The sequence below is a fragment of the Arachis hypogaea genome, chromosome 10 (assembly GCF_003086295.3).
Source record: "Arachis hypogaea cultivar Tifrunner chromosome 10, arahy.Tifrunner.gnm2.J5K5, whole genome shotgun sequence".
In the NCBI taxonomy this organism is placed as follows: Eukaryota; Viridiplantae; Streptophyta; class Magnoliopsida; order Fabales; family Fabaceae; genus Arachis; species Arachis hypogaea.
The window spans coordinates 32,906,223-32,915,489 of record NC_092045.1 but is presented as its reverse complement, the minus strand read 5'-3'; the positions used below and the strand labels follow the sequence as shown (position 1 = coordinate 32,915,489).

Genomic DNA, 9,267 nt, shown 5'->3' with positions numbered 1-9,267 from the left:
CCTAGGCCGAAGAGCTGCCACAAGTCCTATGGGCATATCGAACAACGCCACATTCCACTACAAAGGAATCCCCGTTCAGATTAGCTTAGGGATGGAGGCAATGATCCCAGTAGAGGTCAAAGAAGGGTCACCCAGAGTGATCCATTATAGTGAAGAGGGCAATTCCCAACTTCAAAGGGAAGAACTCGACCTACTTCCAGAAATTTGAAAAAAAGCTCAGATCAGGGAAGAGGCATTAAAACGTCGAATGGCTTCAAGATACAATCAAAAGTTAGTACTGCGAGGATTTGCCGAGAACAACCTCATCTTAATCCGAAACGATATCGGAACAACTCGACCTGGAGAAGAAAAGCTGGCAGCAAACTGGAAAGGACCCTATCGAGTCATAGAAGTACTTGGAAAGGGCTATTACAGACTGTCCGAACTCGAAGGGCGAGAACTTCCCAGGTCATGGCACGCCTGCAACCTAAGAAGATACTACAGTTAGAGGTAACAAAGATCTTAGGATAAGGTACACTCTTTTTCCTGAAAAGGTTTTTTAATGAGGTGCCAAGCCAAGATCTACAAAATTGCCCAGAGGGATAAAACTCCCACATGTATATATATGCATTTTCTTCTGAATAAAGTTTTTTAGATTTTCTATAAATTCTCAAGACGCATTAGTCTGAAACGCTAAAAAATTCATTGCCTGATTATAAAGCTACAAGATTGGTAGAAAGTGAAGATCAAATTCACTGTCTGACCATAATAAAGATAAAAAAAAGATGAAAACCAAATTCATCGAAAGGTCAACCAAACAAGGATCAAACCTGACTTCGACGAAATTGGCAAGATGAAAAAGTGACAAAACAAAATAATGCAAAAAGTTATCAAAAGTGACCCATAGAAAGGACCTGACGAGGTCTTAATAAAATGGGTTGCTAAAAATAACTTAAAAGGCAGGTCGACATAGAAAAGTCGGACTAGTCGATCACAAAAACCAATGTTATAAAACGTCAATCCCTGGAAAGAGGCCTGGCCAACCCTAATAAAGAGGATTACTAAAAATAACTTAGAAGGGACCAACCCAAAGAAGTCGCCCCAAAATCAAAAAGTTATAAAAAGTAATCCCTGAAAGAGACCTGACAAAGGTTCAAGAAAGATGATTACTAAAAATAACTTAGAAGGGACCGACGCAAAGAAGTCGACCCCAAAATCAAAAAGTTATAAAAAGTAATCCCTGAAAGAGACCTGACAAAGGTCCAAGAAAGAGGATTACTAAAAATAACTTAGAAGGGAACGCAAAGAAGTCGGCCCCAAAATCAAAAAGTTATAAAGTAATCCCTGAAAGAGACCTGACAAAGGTCCAAGAAAGAGGATCACTAAAAATAACTTAGAAGGGATCGACATGATGAAGTCGGCCTCCCAAAAACTGAGTTATAAAAAGTAATTCCTAACAGAGACCTGACAAAGGTCCACACAAAATGGATTACTAAAAATAACGTCAGACCGAAGTGAGGAAGTCGACATACAAGTTGAATCCAAACACCTACAACCTCAAAAAGAATCAAGCCACAAGTATAAAAATACAAAGGCAATCCAAAGAGGTCGGACAATAAGGCTCCAACACTCCCAAAAAACCTAAAAAAGGTACCAAACAGATGCAGGCAAACATTTCATAAAAAGCACAAGTTATAATAATAACAAACTCAAGAGGCCACCAAAATCATCCCCAAGACTACTTTGTTTTTCAAAATAAAGTTACTAAACAAGCAACTAAGAAAGTAGTAAAAAGTCAGAACCACCATTTACAAAATATAAAGAGTTCAAAAGCCCACAAGCTGGGCTATCTACACAAACATCCAGAATAATCATTGAGGATCCAAAGACTTCTTAGCGGCATCAACACAGGATGAAGGAGGACGAGTCTAAAGGGGCACTGCATCTACTGTTCTATCATCTCGGTTCAGAATTCGAATATCGGGATCAGACTCCGGTTGAGCGACTTCAGCCGAAGTAGAGGAGGGCGGAATATTAGAGGTTTTTGCAGAAGAAACACCAGGAGGGCCGACATCATCGTCATAATCAGGATCATCAGGAACAATCTTACCATCCCTAACAATGTTGTCCAGGCTAAAAAGGGAAAGGTCAAGCTCCGGCGCAAGAACTCGAACTTGCTCCTTCAGATTCTCATAAGCAGCATTAACACTGCCTACAAGGTGACCTTTGAGTTTGGATAATCAGCCCAGACAGATTCCAAGCTGTTCTTGAGATCCATCATCTCTCTATAGGTGGTAACATAGCTCTCCTTATATTTCAATGATGTGTCCTCAGCTAATCTCACAGAGGCTGCCAGACCAATAGCCCGAGTCTTCTCCCCCTCCAACTCCTTCTCCAGCTTGGTCACTTTCACCTCAAGCTCCTCTTTTAAACCCTTAATTCGGTCAAACTCTGACTTGGCCTCCTCCATAAAGGCCTTTGTAGCATGGATAGGAAGATCTTGAGCAGTCCGGTATAAAGCTGCTCCCATGTGTGCCAATTTAATGCCACTCCGAGTGACAAAATCCAAATAATGAAGAATGGATACATCCTCAGTAGGCATGACACCATAAGGAGCAACCTGTTGATCAACAAACCCGACAGCATCAAAGTCAGGAGCATCCAGATTAAAAGGCTCGACAGTCTGGGGTCTTTTTGAAGGAGGAACGGCAGTAGGAGAAGAAATAGCAGCAGAGGTCTGGGGAGGATTAACTAAATGGACCTAAGATGTTGGGATCACCCTCCTCGGCCCAATAGAACTCAAGATCGATTTCTTGGGAGGAACTTGAGAAGATCCCTCCCCTACAACCTTGGCCGAGATATTCTGTGCAGCAGTAGCTTTCCTCACCTTTTTAAAGGCTTTCATGGAATCATTGGTCTTGGCCATCTCTGAAAAAACAAATCAAAACAAGTTACAAAACTAGAGGAAAAGAATTAAAAACAAAATATAAACAAAAGAAGTCAGTCTCTACCAGTTCGGCTCGAACAAGAGAAGGGTCCCCCAAGAATCTCTTTGTGTTAAGATGGGGAGGTTCCCCCCAAATATCCTCCAACACAGTTACAAAGGCCTTCTCGACCTCATCAAGCATCTCCCACGAGTATCGAGACACTTCAACATTCTTCTGCCAACACAAAGGGAAGGCAGGTTCACCATTCGCTTCTAGGAAAAAAGGTCGAGCTCCCTCAACAGCTTGAACCTTGAAAAAGTACTTCTTAAAGTCCCTAAAGGACTCATCATACATGGAAAAGACTTTGTGCCCTTGGGTAGACCTGAAAGAAACCCAAGAAGTTTTCTTTTTGGTAGTCCCAGGCTTAGTCAGAACAAAGAGGTATAGAAAGAGAGTTTGAGAAGGCGTAACATCTAATTTTTGGCAGAGCAACTGATAGATCTTAATGAAACTCCAAGAGTTCGGATGGAGTTGGGATGGAGCAACGTTACACGACCACAACAAGTCAGTCTCAAAGGAAGTAAAAGGGAAAGTAATGTTCAGCTGGTTGAAAAAATAGTCATAGGCATAAAAGAAGGGACGCTCCCCCTGAACTGAGGTCGGGAAACAAACCCTCTCGTTAGAATCAGGTACTACAAGCTCATAATCTTTCTCCTGGGCACAATTACTACAAATCTTATGACGTTTTCTCAGCTCTGCACAGAACTCAGAATCTACCACGGAGACACACATCAACACGAGGGAGTCCAGCCAGTCGGACATACCCTCAGGGACCTTGGAAGACGTCTCAACAATATTTTTGCGAGAAGACATGGCCAACTAGTCCTACAAGCAAGAAAAGAAAATGGATTACTAACCAAAACAATGCGGGCAAAATCAAAACAACTCGGACAAACATGACTTGGGACAATACAAGTAGTAAAAAGGAAAACCCCAAGACATACAACAAAGTCTAAGGGCATCCTTTAGAGGCAAAGACAGGACCCAGTAAAACTCCTGGCAAATAAAAATCCCCTTCCAGACAAACAACAATACGAAGAAGAAAAATTAAACGGTGGAGCTTCTACACACCATAGATTAAGGTGTGGAGCTCTGCCGTACCTCGAGTATTAATGCAATTACTATTGTTCTTCCATTCAATTCCGCTTGTTCTTGTTCTAAGATATCACTTGTTCTTCAACTTGATGAATGTGATGATCCGTGACACTCATCATCATTCTCACCTATGAACATGTGACTGACAACCACCTCTGTTCTACCTTCGATTGGGTGAATATCTCTTGGATTCCTGATTGCACGATGCATGGTTGATCGCCTTACAACCGAGCCAACCATTCCGTGAGATCAGAGTCTTCGTGGTATAGGCTAGAACTGATGGCGGCATTCAAGAGAATCCGGAAGGTCTAACCTTGTCTGTGGTATTCTGAGTAGGATTCAATGATTGAATGACTGTGACGTGCTTCAAACTCCTAGCAGGCGGGGCGTTAGTGACAGACGCAAAAGAATCGATGGATTTTATTCCGGCCTGACCGAGAACCGACAGATGATTATCCATGCTGTGACAGAGCATAGGCAACGTAATCACTGAGAGGATGGGAGGTAGCCATTGACAACGGTGAAACCCTACATAAGCTTGCCATGGAAAGGAGTAAGAAGGATTGGATGAAGACAGTAGGAAAGCAGAGAGATGGAAGGGAAGGCATCTTCATGCGCTTGTCTGAAGTTCCTACCAATGAATTACATAAGTACCTCTATCTTTATCTTTATGTTTATTTCGTTCATCATCATATCCATTTGAGTTTGCCTGACTAAGATTTACAAGATGACCATAGCTTGCTTCATACTAACAATCTCCGTGGGATCGACCCTTACTCGCGTAAGGTTTATTACTTGGACGACCCAGTGCACTTGCTGGTTAGTTGTGCGAAGTTGTGTAATGTCATGGTACTGAGCTACCAAGTTTTGGGGGTTCATGACCGGGGATTATGAGAGTTGTGAAAAGTATTGTTCACAATTTCGCGCACCAAGTTTTTGGCGCCGTTGCCAGGGATTGTTCAGTTTTGAGCAAGCTTTTGGTCCGGTAACATCAGTGCCAAGATCCGGCAACAGCACCATGTTTTTGGCGCCGTTGCCGGGAATTGTTCAGTTTGGACAACTGACGGTTCATCTTGTTGCTTAGATTAGGTATTTATTTTTTTCGAAATTCTTGAAGATAAATTCTAGAGTTTCATGATGATTTGTTGAAGTCTGGCTGGCTGAGAAGTCATGTCTAATCTCATTGGACCGAGGTTTCAACTTATCATCACAAAAGCTTGTTGATTTTTATCAATCTTGCTTTTGGAGCAGTGATCTGCAAAGGCTTGGCTGGCCTTTGGCCATGTCTAGTGTTTTGGACCGAAGCTTTCTTTGAAAGCTTGGCTGGCTGTGAAGCCATGTCTAATTCCTGGACCGGAGTCTTAGACTAGCATTGCATGATTCATAGAATTCTCATTAAGAATTTTGATACCTTTTTCCACTATATTTTCGAAAATCACAAAAAAATTACAAAATCATAAAACCCAAAAATTTCTTGTTTGAGTCTAATGTGTCATTTTAAGTTTGGTGTCAATTACATACATTCATTCATGTGTCTTAAGGATCTTCAAATTATTCTTGATGATTTCTTACTCTAATCTTTGAATTCTCTTGGCTTGAGTGTTTATGTGTCTCATATGCATTCTCATTAGTGTCAGTAATATACAAACTGCTAAGTTTGGTGTCTTGCATGCATTGCTATTTGATTTTAGTTGTATTTTGATTTTTCCTTATTATTAAAAATCCAAAAATATTTTTTATTTGTGTCTTCTCAAGTCAATAATACAGAGAATTGAACATTTAGAACATATAGCAGAGGAATTGCACAGAAAAAGCTGGGCGTTCAAAACGCCCAGTGAAGAAGGACAGACTGGCGTTTAAACGCCAGCCAGGGTACCTGGTTGGGCGTTTAACGCCCAAAAGGGTATAGTTTTGGGCGTTAAACGCCAGAATGTGCACCATTCTGGGCGTTTAACGCCAGGATGGCTAAAGGGGGAAGATTTTGTTTTCAAATCAAATTTTTTTTCAAGTTTTCAAAATCTTTTCAAAATCAAATCTTTTTCAAATCAATTTTTCAATCAAATCTTTTTCAAAATCAATTTCTTTCCATTTTCAAAGATACTTACTATCAATTAATGATTTGATTCAACATTTTAAGTATGTTGCCTTTGCTGTTGAGAAAGGTTTAATGTTTGAATCATATCTTTTCTTGTTAGTCAAGTTTTTAATTTTCAAAATCAAATCTTTTTAAAATGTTTTTCAAATCATATCTTCTTAACCACATCTTTTTCAAAATAATTTTCAATCAAATCTTTTTGATTTCTGATTTCAAATTTTTTTTCAAAAAACACTTAATTTCTTTTCCACTTTCATTTTCGAAAATCAAGTAGTGTTTTCAAAAATGTTTTCAAAATCTTTTACTTAATTTTCGAAAATTACTTCCCTCCTTCTCACATCCTTCTATTTTCGGACTAACACTATCCCTTAATGCAAAATTCGAACTCCATCTCCTTTGATAAGTTCGAATTTTCTACTTCTGTCTTCTACTTTTCTTTTCTTCTGACACCTAAAGGAATCTCTATACTGTGACATAGAGGATTCCACATTTCTCGTTCTCTTCTCTCTCATATGAGCAGGAGCAAAGACAAAGGCATTCTTGTTGAGGTTGACCCTGAACCTGAAAGGACCTTGAAGTGAAAGCTAAGAGAAGCAAGAGCACAACTCTCTTTAGAGGACCTGACCGAATTCTCCAAAGAGGAAGAACACATGGCAGCCGAAAACAACAATGCCAACAATGCAAGGAAGGTGCTGGGTGACTTTACTGCACCTACTCCCGATTTCTATGGGAGAAGCATCTCTATCCCTGCCATTGGAGCAAACAACTTTGAGCTTAAGCCTCAATTAGTTTCTCTAATGCAACAGAATTGCAAGTTCCATGGACTTCCATTGGAAGATCCTCATCAGTTTTTAGCTGAATTCTTGCAAATCTGTGACACTGTCAAGACTAATGGGGTTGACCCTGAGGTCTACAGACTTATGCTATTCCCTTTTGCTGTAAGAGACAGAGCTAGAACATGGTTGGACTCTCAACCTAAAGAAAGCCTGGACTCTTGGGAAAAGCTAGTCAATGCCTTCTTGGCAAAGTTCTTTCCACCTCAAAAATTGAGTAAGCTTAGAGTGGAAGTCCAAACCTTCAGACAGAAGGAAGGAGAATCCCTCTATGAAGCTTGGGAAAGATACAAACAATTAATCAGAAAGTGTCCTTCTGATATGCTTTCTGAATGGAGCATCATAGGTATTTTCTATGATGGTCTCTCTGAACTGTCCAAGATGTCTTTGGATAGCTCTTCTGGAGGATCTCTTCATCTGAAGAAGACGCCTACTAAAGCTCAAGAACTGATTGAAATGGTTGCAAATAACCAATTCATGTACACTTCTGAAAGAAATCCTGTGAACAATGGGACTAGTCAGAAGAAAGGAGTTCTTGAGATTGACACTCTGAATGCCATTTTGGCTCAGAATAAAATATTGACCCAACACGTCAATATGAATTCTCAAAGTCTGTCTGGAATGCAAAATGCACCAAGCAGTACTAAGGAAGCTTCATCTGAGGAAGAAGCTTATGATCCTGAGAACCCTTCAATGGAAGAGGTGAATTACATGGGAGAACCCTATGGAAACACCTATAACCCTTCATGGAGGAATCATCCAATTCTTTCATGGAAAGATCAACAGAGACCTCAACAAGGTTTCAATAACAATAATGGTGGAAGAAACAGGTTTAGCAATAGCAAGCCTTTTCCATCATCTTCTCAGCAACAGACAGAGAGTTCTAAGCAGAATAACTCTGACTTAGCAACCATGGTCTCTGATCTGATCAAAACCACTCAAAGTTTCATGACTGAAACAAGGTCCTCCATCAGAAATTTGGAAGGACAAGTGGGTCAGCTGAGCAAGAAAATTACTGAACTCCCTCCTAGTACTCTTCCAAGCAATACAGAAGAAAATCCAAAAGGAGAGTGCAAGGCCATCAACATGGCCGAATTTTGGGAGGAAGAAGAGGCAGTGAACGCCACTGAGGAAGGCCTCACTGGGCGTCCACTGGCCTCCAATGAGCTCCCCAATGAGGAACCATGGGAATCTGAGGCTCAAACTGAGACCATAGAGATTCCATTGGACTTATTTCTGCCATTCATGAGCTCTGATGAGTATTCTTCCTCTGAAGAGGATGAGTATGTCACTGAGGAGCAAGTTGCTAAATACCTTGGAGCAATCAGACAAGTTATTTGGAAATGAGACTTGGGAGGATGAACCCCCTTTGCTCACCAAAGAACTGGATGACTTGTCTAGGCAGAAACTGCCTCAAAAGAGACAGGATCCTGGGAAGTTTTCAATACCTTGTACCATAGGCACCATGACCTTCAAGAAGGCCTTGTGTGACTTAGGGTCAAGTGTAAACCTCATGCCTCTCTCTGTAATGGAGAAGTTAGGAATCTCTGAGGTGCAAGCTGCAAAAATCTCACTAGAGATGGCAGACAATTCAAGAAAACAAGCCCATGGACTTGTAGAGGATGTTCTGGTTAAAGTTGAAGACCATTACATCCCTACTGATTTCATAGTCCTAGAGACTGGGAAGTGCATGGATGAATCCATCATCCTTGGCAGACCATTCCTAGCCACAGCAAGGGCTGTGATTGATGTTGATAGAGGAGAGTTGATCATTCAAGTGAATGAAGAATCCTTGGTGTTTAAGGCTCAAGGATATCCCTCTGTCATCATGGAGAAGAAGCATGAAGAGCTTCTCTCAAAACAGAGCCTAACAGAGCCCCCACAGTCAAACTCTAAGTTTGGTGTTGGGAGGCCACAACCAAACTCTAAGTTTGGTGTTGAACCCCCACATTCAAACTCTAAGTTTGGTGTTGGGAGGTTCCAACATAGCTCTGGGCATTTCTGAGGCTCCATGAGAGTCCTCTGTCAAGCTAATGACATTAAGGAAGCGCTTGTTGGGAGGCAACCCAATGTTATATTTTATCTATTTTATTTTGTTATTTTCTCTTTTTTGTAGGTTGATGATCATGAGAAGTCACAAAATAGATGAAAAAAGCAAAAACAGAATGAAAAACAGGAAGAAAAACAGCACACCCTGGAGGACGCACCTACTGGCGTTTAAACGCCAGTGAGGCTAGCTGTTGGGCGTTTAACGCCCAGTCTGGCACCATTCTGGGCG

At 41.0% G+C, this 9,267-nt stretch overlaps 1 non-coding gene across 1 annotated transcript; it reads right to left on the bottom strand.

Moving 5' to 3' along the window:
- Positions 1-7,208: 7,208 nt before the first annotated feature.
- Positions 7,209-7,316, bottom strand: LOC112719232 (small nucleolar RNA R71). The gene has a single exon (XR_003161542.1). It is a non-coding gene; the product is annotated as a small nucleolar RNA R71 (small nucleolar RNA).
- Between the last annotated feature and the right edge of the window lie 1,951 nt (positions 7,317-9,267).